Genomic DNA, 15,970 nt, shown 5'->3' with positions numbered 1-15,970 from the left:
GCATTTGTAGACCACAATCAGGGTTTGCTAACAACCTTCCCCCTTCACTTGCAACACATTAAGAACAACCAGGGCTTATCTCTCACATTTACATGTGTGAACAATGTTACCAATAAGAAGAAAAAAAATGTTTAATAATTTGAAGTACAATATCCAGAAAAGTTTGAACATTCAGATTTTTCAAATATTTTTGAATGTACACATTTCCATCTATCTTTAAACACTTAAGTAATCTCTTGGATTATGCAGTTTTTGTTTGAATCACCAGTTTCCTTCAGCTTAGCTATGAAAGCAGAAAGGAAAAGAAGAGTTAGTCTTGAAAAATCCATTATTCTATATATTCATGCCATAGTATATGTCTGCATTCTCTCAGAGCCTGATCCCAGGCAACATTACTGTAAGGCTGCTCCCCCCACCCCCATCCCATCACCACTGAATTTGCCCTCATTCTCACATTTTGTAAGAAAAAAACCCATGTATGAAATGGTACCCAGTTCACCCGGAGGTCCTGACCTGCATTCATTGGTTGCTTACAGTTCTTTGCTAATGAGACACTCAGGTGTAAGCCTGTGCTGCCCAGGCCTTTTTCCAGCTCCAAAATGTGATTTCTGCAAAACCGTACTGTAATTCTGGAAATTCTGCAGGAATCACTCAGGAGCAGGTAAAGCAGCAGGAGCAAGAGCCGGTCCTTTTCAGGCTCCCTCTAAATGGGATGAGGATGCTCTCACGCTGTTCTCACAACTGTGCTAATGTTTCCTGTGATGTCCCTATCACTCCAGCTTGACTAGTGGACCTGAGTAGTTGCAGACTGACTGCAGCTTCCCCTTGAACATGTCCTTGTACATTCATTCCACATCCAGAGGCGTGAAAGGAAGCCCTGGCAGAGCACGGTCTGTGCCAAACTATGTAGCTTCTTGTTTCTACCGGATACACAGCAAGTAGTGCTGCGCAAGGGGGTGACGGTAGATGCTTGGATAGCTGTAGTGTCAAAGATAGAGTTTGGCCTCTTTGTTTTAAACTTGGAGAATTATTCCAATAACAATTACATTAATTAAGCTTTTATGGCTTAAGCTCTTAAGTTATCAACTTGTTTCCAACCTATAGCCCCACAGATCAGAAGGGTTGAAGTATTCTAGTAACTCTGCAGATCCTATCAGTAATTTTCAAAATTTATTACATTTGGAAAGAATCTATTCAAAATACAACTAAAAATCATTCTCCTCAATGCCTTTTAATACCATCACCCTCCTGTCTTTCTGCTGCATTAGAAAAATGGATCATTTTTGTGACAAAATGCAAAGCTGAACTGTTGTGCTTCTCACTGTAAAGATGTTGGCAGGTCTGATGTGTGCTGGATTTGAAATATTTATTGTACTGCCAGAGCAATCCAAAACCAAACAGTTTTACAGATAATTATGCCCACTAATTATATGCAAAAGGCATCCATTCTCCTTCAGTGATACTATATACATATGGATCTTCTGCTAAGAATAATCAAGTTTACACACATACGTTAAGGAGAGCCAGAGCAACAAGCTCCCCTCATCTCCTCCTTTAAATGCTGGACAACTTCTTTTGCAGATCAAGCTGTTATAAAATTAAAGCACTTCTCTGAAATCATCGTACTTTCTATAACATATGTGAGAATGCAGAAAGCAGTTTGGAAAGAGAGAGAAACCTAGAGGGGCTGGAAGAGAGCCAAAACGATAAAGAACAATGAGTGGGCTTGCTGGTCTGTTGATCTTGGATTCTCCCCAAGTATCATTTTTTTCTGTGAGCTGCTGGTTTTTTGTTGTGGGTTTTTTTTTTCCTCCTCTCTTTCCCCTTCCCCCCCGCCCCCCGCCAATCTCTTTTTCCATCTTACAAGACAAGGACAAGAGAAAGAGAGCAAGGCAGTGCAGTCATTTTAAAAGGAGGATAAATAGGAATGAAAAAAGAGGTGTACAGGAAATTGGTTTACAGCTTCATAAATTTAAAACAGGCATATCGTATTGCACAGATTATGAAGTGTTAGACTGCTCTATTCGGGAACTGGACAATCTGCTTTGCAATGCAAAATGTACTTACACAAGCACAGTGTGGATTTAATAGAAAGTTAGGGACTACTTAAATAAGCTGGACATAAACACAGAATCGTAGAACAGTTGAGTATGAAGGGAGCCTCTAGTCTGGCCTCCCCCCCCCGCCCCTCAAAGCAGAGTCAACAAGAGTGGGTTGCTCAGGGCCTTGTCCAGTCTCGTTTGAAAGCCTCCCAGTCCATGGTGCTGGACAAGATGCATCCAAAGACGTTGATGTCATTGGAAGGTTGCTGTCATCTTTGAAAAGTTGTGACAATCAGGGACTAGAGGAAGCATCTTCAAAAAAAATGAGGAGGGTCTTAGGAACTGCTGGCCATAAAGCCTCAATTCAGTCCCAAGCAAGGCCTCCTGGAAAGCATTTCCAGGCACGTGAAGGACCAGGTGATTGGTATCAGCCAGTAGGGACTTACCAGGGCCAAACCGTGCACGACCCACCTGATTGCTTCCCATAATGAAATGACCGGCTTTGCGGCTCAGGGTAGAGCAGTGGATGTCTCTTAACCTAGACTTCAGCCAGGTTGTCAGAAGTGTCCTTTAATATCTTTGTAGCCAAACTGGGAAGGTATGAACTGGATAGCACAGCTGCAAGGGTGAAAGCTGACTGCACTGCTGGATTCAAAGAGACAGTGGTTCCAAGGTGGTGTGTCAGTGGTTCGAAGTCCAAATACCAACCAGCTGTAAGAGATGTATGCTGGAGGTTGATACTGGGGCTGATACTTTTTTACTATTTTTATGAGCAGCCTGGGCAATGGCATGGAATACATGCTCAGCAAGTTCATGGGTAACACCAAATTGCATGGACCAGTTTACATGCTACCCTGGGGAGCAAAGCTGCCATTCGGAGAGGTGTTACCAGGCTGGAGAGCTGACAAAAAACCAAGTGAGCAAAAGCGTAGTTCTGAGCTTGGGACAGAACAATCAATGATAGAGGCAAGGGGCTGACTAGCTAGAAAGGAGCTTGCAGAAAAGGAATTGAGGTCCTGGTGGACAAAAGGGCCATCGTGACTCAGCACTGCATCGTTGCGGCAGCAACACCTGACTGCGTATGGGGCTGCAATTAGGAGCACAGCGCTGCTGCTAAGAACATAGCCAGGGAAGTGGTTGTGCTTCTTTATGCAGTACTGATGGAGCATTATTGGGAGAACTACGTCCACTCTTGCACCCCATGGACAAGAGAGAGAACACTGCAGCAAGTCTAGGAGAAAGCTACAACATGGTTTGGGAGCTGGGACACCTGACATTTAAGGACAGGCTGAAGGGAAGTAGTTTATTCATTGTGGAGAAGAGATGGCTCTAACTGCTGTCTTGAACTACCCAGAAGGGAGCTATCGAGAAGGTGGATCCATTCTCTTCTCAAAATGTACAGCAAAAGGGCAAGAAGCAACAGATACCAGATGTAGCAAGAGAAATTCCATACATAAAAGGAAAGTTTCCCCACAGTGCAGCTGATTAACACAGTAGACCAGATTGTCCAGAGAGATTGTGGATTAACTATCCTTGATGATACTGAGATCCAAATGGACAAAGCCCTGATCTAAAATTCAGGTTGACCCTGCTCTGATGTATCATATGGAGTCTTACTATCTGGCGTGCTGGTTGTCTCCCTTGGCGTTTTGAAGACACGAAAAATTATGCTTTGGAGGACTTGCCAGCTAAATTCTTCCCCTGCGGTTTTGCTGCATTATATATCTAATTTCCATGCATCCAACTTTTGAACTTTATTATTTTCATCCTTCCAAAATATGGAAGTTATTTTAAAGTGTCTCTAAAGCCCCATGGATTTAACAAAAGTTGTGCTGATTAATGGAGACAATTACTTCTCTATTAAAAAGTTACAGAAATGAACTAAAAAGATATTATTTTACTTTAATTTTTTAGTTCTGCTTTCACTTAATACACATGCTTCTTCTGTGACAGAAGCTGAAACAATGAACAAGGCAAAAGGAAGACATATTGCAGAGTACTTCATCAGGGAAATGTTATTTCAAGTTCCCTCATTGCTTAAGCTTTACATTCAGTTTATGCATGTGAATACCTTTGCCTTTTCAAACATGGAGTCTTACATGTGACATCTAGTGATACTAAGACTAAATGAATATTCTTCCTATAGTTTTGGGCTTTTGTAAACCAGATAGATAGCTGACTAAATCTCAAAAGAAATACTTTGCTGTGTCTGTAGGGTAAGGTTGGAGAAACTGTTTAGAAATGATAATCAGACTGGGCTTCTCCACAAAAGGAATGTCTGCTAATCTCAGGTACATACTTAGTCCCCTACCACATATTTGAGTAATTCACTAACAGCAGCGTACTAATTTTCACTTCACTCTTGTCAAATAGGGAACTACCATTATCTCCATTTTACAAGTTGAAACCAAGGCAGAGGAAATACTAAAAAACATGTGGCAAGAACAAAAAAACCTGAATAGCAGCCTCATCAATTGCAGATGACTTTCTCATGCTTTAGTATCTTCTCATAGGTTTTTAGCTAGACCATAGTCTCAGCCAGAAGGGTAATCCCTATGTTTCTAGTGCATGAATAATGTACCTTTTAATAACATTATAAAAGTATTAGTGCAGCTTTAATCTTATTCCCATTTCAATCATAACTATTATTTGGCATGGTAAAACACTCCCTCAAAACACTGTCATAGAAGCTTAACTTTGCAGCACAGTTCAAAAAAAGCAATTAGCTACTTATTATTTAATGGGCCACTGTCAATGACCTGTGAGAATTACAACCCAGATCAGTATCAGCAGTAAGCATAATAAGTTTGTAACTTCTAGCCAGTGAAAAGGGAGATATTTCCATTTTCCATGATGAAGTATCTTCCACTTCATGGCTGTGATCAGGTACATAAATACAACATCACTGGGTTTTACAATGCAAATGTAGTCATCTTTACGTACCATGTACAGTGTAAATGTCCTCAAATGCATAAAATGAAGCACAGTGAACAAAAAATATGCACAATTTGTTACACAGAGCATGGAAGGGGTGTTTGCTCAGACAGACTCTGAGCACCATCTGGGAGACAAGTGTTTAGTTTTGCAACAGATTGCATAATTTTCGTGTAGAATCTGGAGAAAAGCTCTAAATGCTTTAATAGATAGTTGATTTAACATGAGTTTAATCTTTGTTTTGTGTTGTCTTAAAGGCTATGCATATGTTTTGAATGACAGAAGTAGTCATTAACTTATTACAGTGCTCATCCCTTTGCACAATTTGCTTTCTTTTCTTTTCTTCTCATTGCGTGTGTCTGTGCGCATGCAATATTTCACCTTACAGAGTTCGTTTTCACAGCACATGGTAATTAATCTTAGTAAAAGCCAAGCATCTACTGCATATGCATGCCATTTGATTGATTAGATTAAAAATGTAATGTTACAGTTCATACATTAGCAATATTTCAATATAACATATACTAAGGACTCTACTATCAATAATACGAATACTTCAAGAACAACACAAATTAACACCTGAAGCATAAAGAATGACCTTGAGAGAATGAAATGCTTTACCTAAACCACATTGCTTAAAATGTCTTTTAAACTCAGCACCATGTTTATGTGCTAAAAAAGCTGTAGAAAGCACTGCCCTTCAGAATAGGAAGATTTCTGATAGAGAATTTCTCACTTGGAGCATTTTAGAAGTGGCATAATGTTTAGAAACACTGCATTCAGTTTTATTTTTTTTTAGTGGTATCCAACTAAATATATCTGCTACACAATAGTAAAAAGCTATACATTAGAACTTTTTTCAATTTTCTTCTCGCACAAGTTAATAAAAGCATTGGAAGGCATAAACTGAGGATTCACTTTATTAGAACCAGAAACATAGAGAAAGAAATATAATAAAATGAGACTATACATATTGTATAAAAAAGGCATGCTGTATTATGTGACAGTGTTATGACAAAATGAAATACCATCCTTCATTTGGGTATCTGTTCTTCTATATCCAAAAGCAAAATTACATCAAAATACTTCTGCGCTGATTGACTTTTAATGCAATACACTGCAGCATCTTTCAACCTTAAGCAATGATAATGCTTTCAAACCTGCTATAAACTGGGTCAACTGTATGAAGAAATTGTAAAAAATGATGCAGTAATTCAATTTAGCACTGTGTGAAAACTGCACAATAGCAGGATTAAAGGATCTGAAAATGAAGACAAGTGGTTCATTATTAACTCCTTAAATGTTGTTCCTTCTGCTTTTTCTGGAATGTCATTTATTTCTAGCTTAGAATTGTAATTTCTGTGTCATGATACAGTGGATACACTCTATATTGCCTCTCCATATGAGCACACTGAAGTTTCCCCAAAGGCTTAATAAAGTTTATGAAATAAGTCAGCATTCACTATTAATTTTACCCACGTAGGTAACAAAATAAATTAAAAAGAAAAAGCATTATACAATCATATAAAAGCTGTGGAGAGTATAAAATGTAGTCAACTTTAAAAAAAAAAAAAAAGGAAAAAAGCAGCTGTTTAAGTGGCCAAAGCAGCGTTAAAAAAAAGTAATGCTAAAGCTGTAAATGAAAAGTCCTTGTATGCAGAAGAGATACTCCTATTTGTTCCTTGTATAATGTAATCATTTAAATAGTTGGCCTCTTTTGTGACATGCTACTTGTTTAGACATCACTTCTTTATGTACCTAAAGAGGTCTTTTTTTTTTTTTTTCCTTGAGCTATTGTGTGTTGTATGTGCCTGTGAATATGTTTTGGATCAGCATGCATAACTGTCATGGCCATTCTTCCAGCAGGAAGTCCAGTCTCTGTCCAAGTGTATAACAATAGCACTCCATGCTGCTGATCACCAGAATCCAGTGTTCAGTTCAGAGGCAACATCAAAACGAGTAACAATTGAAGAGAAACCAGCCTGGAATGATTTAAAGAGCTGGGTAAGCCTAAAGATGAAAAAAATTTAAAAAAACCTGCTCCAGGGGAGCAATTGTACTTTTGTGTATGAATCTATAAAAAAAACCTCCTCTGATTTCTTTGCTTTGAGAGCTTAGATAGCTTCAATTAAATTCAGTCTGGACATCTAAAAATAAAGTTGGTAACAGACAGCAGTGTAGTCTTACTTCTACTATGGAAAACTGTCTTTCTTCCAAAGTGTAATATGTTTGATAGCACTCATTTTTGAACTTAATCTTACTCTTAATTGGCAGAGGATTGATTCAAAATTCTGTTTGGCACTTAGTATTTGTGCCTAAATTGCAGGACAGTGTGCTCCAAAATGCATGTTACAGTTCTGGCTACCAGTCATCCAAAACAAGAGATCTGCTGGAGCTCCTCCTCATCTGCCTGAGGCTTTCTTACCAGTGGCAGCTAGGGCAGAGTGATGTGCCTGGGTCTGATTTCAACACGGTCAGGATGCAGCCAGGCCTGGTTAACTTTGTTCTGGAAAGCAGTCTTAGGTCCCCCAGTTTAAGTGTATGCACGGCACCTTCCACAGCTTGACCTGTAGTTGTTTGGCCATCACGACAAATAAATTAAAAATTGACATGGGAGAAAAATCATAAAAATCAAAAATAAAATAGCAACTTGAGTGATGATCAGCACTGACATTATTAGCAACCAAGAAGTCTCAAGCCTAAATTTAGTGATTCAACTGCAACTTACAATATGTGTTTTAAAGAATTTGCAGTTTCTTTCCCTCTGCTTCCCTATCTCAAATAGTAGTAATAATTAGATGAATTACTACTCCCTTTTGAACTCATGGTTACATGATCCCAGAGCACAGAAACTACGTGATGTCTCATATATTTCTATATAAATTTATTGTGCAGATCTGGTGGTACATGGGATGTGGCCTGCACCGTCTACTCATTTCAGCCTCTATCATAATACATAGCAAAATCATTGGCCAGTGACCTCAACTGTAATATTAGTGTTGGGGCTGTCATTAAGTCAGCATAAGATGAAGGAGAGTAGCTGAGCATATAGAAAAACATTCATACAAAGAGACTTCACTCAATGGCACGAATGGATATCATAAGCGGAAAATATTTTAAATAAATGTTGTGACAGAACAGTTTAATTTGAGAATAAAGAGTGAGAAAAGGGATACAATGTTCTAACTGTATAAATTATCTTTAAGCAATTAATGCTTTCTCCATCTGTGGTCCAAAACATAAGTTCTTCTCCTTCAAAAGTGATCACACATTATGACTGTGGATTTACTTTTATCTCTAGGAACAAGGAAGGATGTGCAACTTACCAGTTTCTTTTTTAAAAAAAAGTATAAATGTTTAATTATATAACAGAAAATAGACTGAAGGAGTAAGCTAAACTTTAAAATCAGTGGGAGCAAAATTTTTTTCCCTATAAGCATAATAATAATAATGTAGATTATATTTGTGAAGATAAATTTATAAACCCCTCATACTGTTTGTTTTCTCAGTTTTTGCAGTTTTCTTAGCTTGGATGATGACAATGATTCAACTTTTGTTTGCTTATAGTCAATCTCATGTTTAAGTTACTGGAATTTGCAACTAGAGGTTTCATACTCTGGAAGAGTGCTCTATTTATGGAGGACAAAAAATCAATGATCCTGTTGCTCTCAGATATTTTCAAAAGCTGTTTTTTTTTGGGGGGGGGGGTGTTTTCTTGATGCACAACTGCAGTTCTGGAACTCCCATAATTTCATAGTGTCTTTATGGTAACTTTCAAGGCATTCTGAAACTCCATTTGTCGTGGTTTAACCCCAGCCAGCAACCAAGCAGCACACAGCCGCTCACTCACTCCCCCCACCGATGGGATGGGGAAGAGAATCAGAAGAGTAAAAGTGAGAAAACTGGTGGTAATAGGTGAAGCAAAAGCTGCGCAGAGAAGAAAAGCAAAACAAGGAATTCATTCCCCACTTCCCACGGGCAGGCAGTGTTCAGCCATCTCCAGGACAGCAGGGCTCCATCACGCCTAACGGTGACTTGGGAAGACAAACGCCATCACTCCCAACGTCCCCCTTTCCTCCTTCTTCCCCCAGCTTTCTGTGCTGAGCATGACGTCATATGGTCTGGGATATCCCTTGGGTCAGTCGGGGTCAGCTGTCCCGGCTGTGTCCCCTCCCAACCCCTTGTGCCCCCAAAGTCTCCTCGCTGGTGGGGTGGGCTGAGAAGCAGAAAAGGCCTTGGCTCTGGGTAAGCACTGCTCAGCAGTAACGAAAATATCCCTAAATTACCAACACTGTTTCCAGCACAAATCCAAAACATGGCCCCATACAAGCTACTGTGAAGAAAATTAACTCTATCCCAGCCAAAACCAGCACACAGTTTAACACTAAGAGAATTTAACTGAATCTGTACTTAACCAAAATCAGTATACATGGTTAACTTCATGAAACTGAGATAAGCTAAAGCGTGAGATACAATGTCTACCAGAGTGTCACATTTCTATCATGACCATACAATGGGAAAAACTTCCAGATTTCAGGTTCATAGTGTGAAAAGGATGTTTGCGTTAAGTTAGGTACTGTTGCAGAGAGCAGTTCTGCATCGATTGGACCATGTGAGCACAGAGGTTCACAGGAAAGGTAATCCATGGCCTGACCTGCAAAAGTCAAAAATATTTGGAGTAAAATTCAACTTGGGCACAGCAAAATGAGGAATGGAAATTACAGCAATACACTCCCTCTTTTTATAGTTTCCTAAATTTATTCATTTACTCATCTTGACCACTGTGCTTGTGAAAGCAAAATGTAATTTGCTTTTATGCATACCTTGCTGTATATAAATGCTTGTTTCTCAGTAGTACTAAAATGCATTTTAGGAATATGATCCAATATCTGCTGAAATCAAAAGAGAAGTTTGTATTGCTCTCCAGCTTATTTGAAACAGGTCCAGTTCAGGAAAATAAGTGATACATTCGCTGTTTCTGAGGGAAGTAACATGCGTCAATTAACTGTGCCACAGTTAGCTCTTGGCGGCATCTTTGCAAAGTGATTGCCAGTTGCTTTTGATAGACATGAATGAAATTAAGACCTTCAGGGTGGAAAAGCATGTACAATCCTTAGCTGTTTTATATGAAAAACCTTCTTTTTCATAGGGGGCACAATAGCAAAGAAACAGGGATTTAGAAGTGACATTTCTGTGCTAGAGCTCCCGATAAGTACCTGTATACGGGTACCATCAGCAGAGCAAGCCATTATTTGGATGAATCCCATGGGAAAGTGATAATGTGTGCAGAAAGAAAAAGCGAGTTTTGTGTGAAGCTGGGGTGGACATAATCACAATGTAGGTGAGAGATTACAGCATAACCTTTAATGTGGAGAGGATTAAAGCATGAGGTGGCGAAGAATAAATGTGGACTTCTATATTTGTTTGGTAAGATAGATGTGCAATTAGAGGAAGCAGAAATTTAAGAGCCAATAAACCCTACACAGACGGCAGACTTGTCTGCTGTGATAAGGTAGTCAGTTAGGCCCACAATAAGTGTCACCACAGTAATTAGAATATACTGAGAAATCTGATTGGAATTTTTGCATGATGAGAGCATTGCCAACTGCTTTTGATATTGGCTGATAGCAACAGTAACAGGCTGACAATACCTGTTCTGAATTCTTTACCAGCAAGAAGGGAAGATGGTTTTTAGTGGATTTATCCTTTAGCACCTTCCCTTTCTTTTCCAGCCTCTTGAGTCCTTTGTAGACAAATAAACAGCAACAATATTTTAAAGGGTTAGTTGTGCCAGACACTGCTGAAGCTCACTTAAGAAGAGGTGCCATATGTAAGTTGCATTCTTCATGTGTGAGCTTCCCCTCCGTATCACATTTGCCATGAAGTTTTGGATTCACTTTGCAAGTTTTCAAAGCAATATTATTTTATTCTGAAGCTTTTCATAAGCACTGCCAAAGGGGTTTGTGGTCCTGTCTCCCTCCTCTGGAGTTTCAGCTTGCTTGAAACAAAAAAAGATTATTTGCAGTAGATCAATATTCCCTTAAGATGTAAACGCATCAGCTCCTATAAGTGAAGCAAGATTTGGCCTGGCCAGTACTCTAATGTTAGCTCTCCAAGGATATCTCAGGGGCTGCAGAAATTGTAACAAGGAATCAATAACTAGAACAAATCTCTCATAGGGCTGATGCAGCCTCTCAGAGTATGTTTGTATCTTTGTATAACTGGAGGTAGTTTTCTGCAAACGAGATGCAAAATGGAGGAACTCAGGAAATTCATGTGGCAGTTTCAGTGCTGGGCAGGACTGTAAGTTTGATCCCAGAGGTGAGATTGTGCTGTCAGTAGTGATACTCTGCCTGCCTAAATTGCCACTGGAGGAAATACTCTCCTTTACTCACCCCTCTTAGCTGGTAGACATTGTTTCCTCTTACTGTTTAAGCAGGGGCTGTGTGTCACCCTAGGTATGCCTGAATTATAGTTTGGATTAAAGTGAATAATTTTTATAGTGTTTTGCAGTGAAATGAGCAGTTTCAAGTCCTACAAATGTACGCAGAGTATCTTGCTCTCCCCCACACTGTTCTTGGATGTGAACAAGCTGAGCTTTCTTGTGTCCATTTGATAGCTTTGTAAGAAAATGAGTCAGGATTATGCTGCTGGACCACCACAGCCAGCTTTCTGCCTCTCAGGGCATGTGGGACTGTGTAAATATATGGAGATATATATATACACACACACACACACACAGATATATCAGGGGCTATTTTTTGTACCACCTTAAATTGAACTGTTCTCAGATGTTTTGCCAGGTTGGCGATCCAGGGCAAGTTGAACATCTCTGCAGCTGAATGCTGAGTGTGTGTATTTATAAGAAGGCAAGCAGGAATCCTGTTGTATTTATTAATAATCTGAGATGCTCAGAAAGTCTGCAAATGGCTTGATACTCATAAAACTTAAGAAAAGTTCAGATGCTGCATAGTGGGATGTTACAATTCCATTACAGTACCTTTTGCCTTTGTTTTGTGAATGACCTTCTCATTTATGGAGTCCCTCTTTGCTCTTCTGTCCAAGTTATGGTTCTTTCATGTTAAGTAAAACACAGGCGATTAAGTATACAAAAGTGCAGTCAAGCTCCTGTGCACACCCAACTGAAAACAGTGTCAAATGACCAGAAACATGCTAGCAGAGATGCGAGCTTTGTCACTGGAGTAGAATGACTGAATATGAAATTCATTATTGGGAAGCAAAGTGACATTTAAATTATGCTGCTGTTTCTCCTACAGGCTTCTGACAGGGTATTTTCAGAAAGAAAATTAAATGTGTTACAAGGCACTTAAACGCAACACTTGAAAATGGTATCTTAATGTGTTTGATTCTTAAATGAAATGTTAGTGCTCTGCATCGCTATGATTTTACCAGGAGTGTGACATGTAAAACTGACACTGTATCTCCTCAAATCTTCAGTGCACTAACTTGCATCCTTTAAATGCTGGTCTTGTGCCATTTCTGTTTAACCCACACAATAGAATTAGTCATGTGGAGAGGGGAACAGCTGGCAAAAAAAAAAAAAAAAAAAAAAGTCATGAGCAGCCAACTTAGCATTGTCACAGGTAAAAGACAGCAATGAATCACAGGCAAGTGCAAAACTATCAAGGGAAAAAAAAAAAAGCCAGTAATAAAGGTGATTCAACTGTAATGTCAAGCTCTCTTGAGGAAGTCATCCGCAGATGGATAGAGAAGTGGAGAAGAAATGGCTTCAGACAGGTGAAGGCTAATTTTTGATGTTGAAAAGAAAGCTTTATCCTTGTCTGAGGCCCCAGTTTAAAAAGGGTATTTATCTATGGGGTTAATTTTATCAGCTCCACTAACTGCACTCCAGTGAGAGATAAGAAGATAATTAAAACTACCACCATGCTTAATCAACGTGCCAGCATAGGGATACTCTCTTGAATTGGGGCACAATTAAATTAAGCTTAACTTCTTCCAAATATATGCAAGAAGTAGACATCTGGCAAAGTCTAGCTGAAAATGCACAGAGCTGCATTATGACAATCTCCAAGGACAAAGGAAATGGAAAGACTTCTGCCAAGTCCTTTAACCTTTTTTTTGCAATGCAGACTACCAATCACAAAAAAAAATTAGTGATTTCACTAATTTATTGCTAAATCACTAAACTAGTGATTTCACTCATTTACCCATATATATACATATATATGTAAATGTATGCATGTACGTTAATTAACATTATTTTATAATGTTTCAGTATGCATCTCTAACTGTTGTGTTTCACAACAATTTATAACTGCAATTAAAAGATCTGAAAATTATATAAGAGGAAACAGACTAATTGAACTAATCAAAGACAAGATCAAGGCCCTCCTGGCTTTGATATCTATAGCTCCATGAAAAGGAGTCTTTGAATATTTGCTGAATCTAAGGATATTAATAATCAGCAGTTACAGTTCTGTCCATCTACAAGGGGCATCAAAGAGTTAATTTTTACAATATGCCCAGAAGGTAAATAGCAGAATCCCTATTAATTTTACTGAATCAAAAGTTTGAGAAGACCTGCTAAAGCCACAACTGGAACTAGTCACAGCCAGATTATATGTTGCAAATTCCTGATTCCTAATCTCTGGGCATTTGCTAAAAGCTCACTGAAGACAAAAAGGCTTCCATTCATATTGGGTCTGATAAAAATAGTGTGACTGGCAGTTGTGCTCTCACACTCTGAAAAGTCAGAATGCTTTAAAAATAATTCAGAGTGGAAGTAAATAATTATCTTTTTTTATTTTTCTCTACAGTAGGGACTTTGAAGAACCCTTTCAAATGAGAAACCCGCATTTCAGAAGTGCTTTAAAGAGTACAGTCACCCATCAAGAGCTGAAACCTAGGACCCATCAAGCACTTTCTATTTTAAATATTTATCTTTATCTTGCAAAGGCATCAGCCCCTTCCTTTTACTTAACTATGTGAAGAAAGATGATGTCTCTTTTTCCTCCCCCCAAACTGTAGAAGTAGTAAGTTCATTAGCTATGTTTTTTGCTTTTCTGTGCTTCTTTATGTAAATTGCTGTTTCATACATAGGGGGAATGTTGTAAAAGTACTGATGGAGGTTGAAGTAATTACTTGTTAATTTATTCCTTAGTTAGTTATCATTTGAATGCTTTGGAACTGTGCTATGTCTCCCGAACTCCCAAGTCTTCCTATATGGCTTGTTCTAGCCTGGCCATAATGCCTGAGCAGTAGAACATAATTAGAGAGCTCTACTTTCAGGATATCAGCCTCCTTTTTCAACAGGTCCTTCCTCTTGCTGGGATTTGATTGTTGATCTTGCCCTTGTTTTCCATTTTACATATTAAATACAAGATTTTACAACATAGTTCAGCGTATCAGATGTTAGTTTTCAGCCCAAATGTGCGATATCTTCAAATGTGGCAGCAGTCAGTCCCTTCTCAAGTCATTCATGAAATACTCGGTTTCAAAGGCAAATTAAAAGAGGGATTTATACCTAAATTCTTGTCTGCACTCCTGAATGAAATGTGTCAGAATCCACTTAACTACACTCCCATGCCTTGCTTAATCCAATAGTTTCTACTACAGTCTTCTTTTTCCTGCTTTTAAACATTTCCATGACAGCCAACCGTCAGCTCAGTAGGTGATGAATCTTACTCTGCTCTTCATCAGTCTCCCTGGGTGGGCAGCTGTACAGCAGGCTAACAGAGGCAGTGGAGTCATATGTTTGAGTTATGGCCTAGCCCTGGTGATACTGCTCAATTTAAGGTTAAACATGATACATTGTCCTTCAAGGAGGACCATTACTGGATAGCTTCACTAGGCAAGCCTGATTACTTTGTATAAACTATGCATGCTTTGCTAACCCCTATGCCCTTGAAGAGGGAACTAAAGACTGATAAAAGGAAACATCCTGCCCCAGAAGGTGCGGAAGGCCAGATGATTGCCAAAAAGAAGCAAGAACTAAGGGAAAGGTAAAGGTGGCAGGGGGAGATTGTGACCTCCGACTCAATTCCAGGCTGGAAGAACTTGCCCCCCCACTCTTGCAAGGAGCATGCGTGCTAGTTTACATAGCAAGTGAGGCTAATTTAAATATAACTGGCCAACAGTAGATGAGATGATGACTACTAACCAATGAATATGAATTTAGGCGGGTTTTTGCTAATCATGTAACAGAGAAAATACATTGTTTTTCTTTGGTGTGGTATGCTGGCTTTGTGGAGTTACCTCCTGGCACCCATCTCTGCACAGACATGAAATGAACAAATATCTCGGCTCTGTAAGATTGGCTTGTTGCACACCGGGTACTGAACCCTGCTTGTGGGACAATAGCGGGATGGCTTCTGCCAGAGCCCGGTTCAGGCAACTGCTGCAGCCCCCGTATCTCAGCCCTTGCACACAACCTCTGACGGCACCTACCCAGAGCCAAACGCTTGGAATGCAGACAGCTCCCACCAGTTGGGATGGAAAATTTGGAACCAATGAGGACTATAAAATGAGGCTTTTGACACATATGCATGGTGAAGTTTGTATATGGATGGAAAACCAGAAGCACTTGACTTGCAGGGTCTCTACAGACCTGAAACCACCCTGGAGGTATTTAAAAGACATGTAGATGTGGTGCTCAGGGACATGGTTTAGTGGTGGACTTGGCAGTGTTAGGTGTTTGGACTCAATGATCTTAAAGGTCTTTTCCAACCTAAATGATTCCAGGATTCTATGACACAACACACTTAGAAAGCGTGAGCCGATTTTAATTCAATTATAGGTTGGAAAAGAAAGAATATTATTGAACACCTTCAGTTGAGTCTGACAGTTAATCTAAATAGAAGAAAACACCAGCATCCAAGAATCTTAGACCACAAAAAAGCCACTGTTTATCCTTGCGAATGGATCAAATATCACTGGCAAATAAAACACTGAAACTGTAAGGGGAGACAGCGCAATTCAACTCCTGAAGCTCCTACTCAGGCAGAATTTGCCAC

General features: G+C 39.3%; 1 long non-coding RNA gene across 1 annotated transcript in view; it reads left to right on the top strand.

The window, feature by feature from the left end:
* LOC138687240 (uncharacterized) overlaps positions 1 to 15,970 on the top strand; it is a 328,639-nt gene that overhangs the window by 297,825 nt on the left and 14,844 nt on the right. The window contains exon 5 of the long non-coding RNA XR_011326476.1: positions 6,840 to 6,980. This is a non-coding gene — a long non-coding RNA (uncharacterized lncRNA). The remainder of the gene's footprint in view (positions 1 to 6,839; positions 6,981 to 15,970) is intronic.

This window comes from Haliaeetus albicilla, chromosome 10, assembly GCF_947461875.1.
Source record: "Haliaeetus albicilla chromosome 10, bHalAlb1.1, whole genome shotgun sequence".
NCBI lineage: Eukaryota > Metazoa > Chordata > Aves > Accipitriformes > Accipitridae > Haliaeetus > Haliaeetus albicilla.
This window is presented reverse-complemented; position numbering and strand designations above follow the sequence as displayed.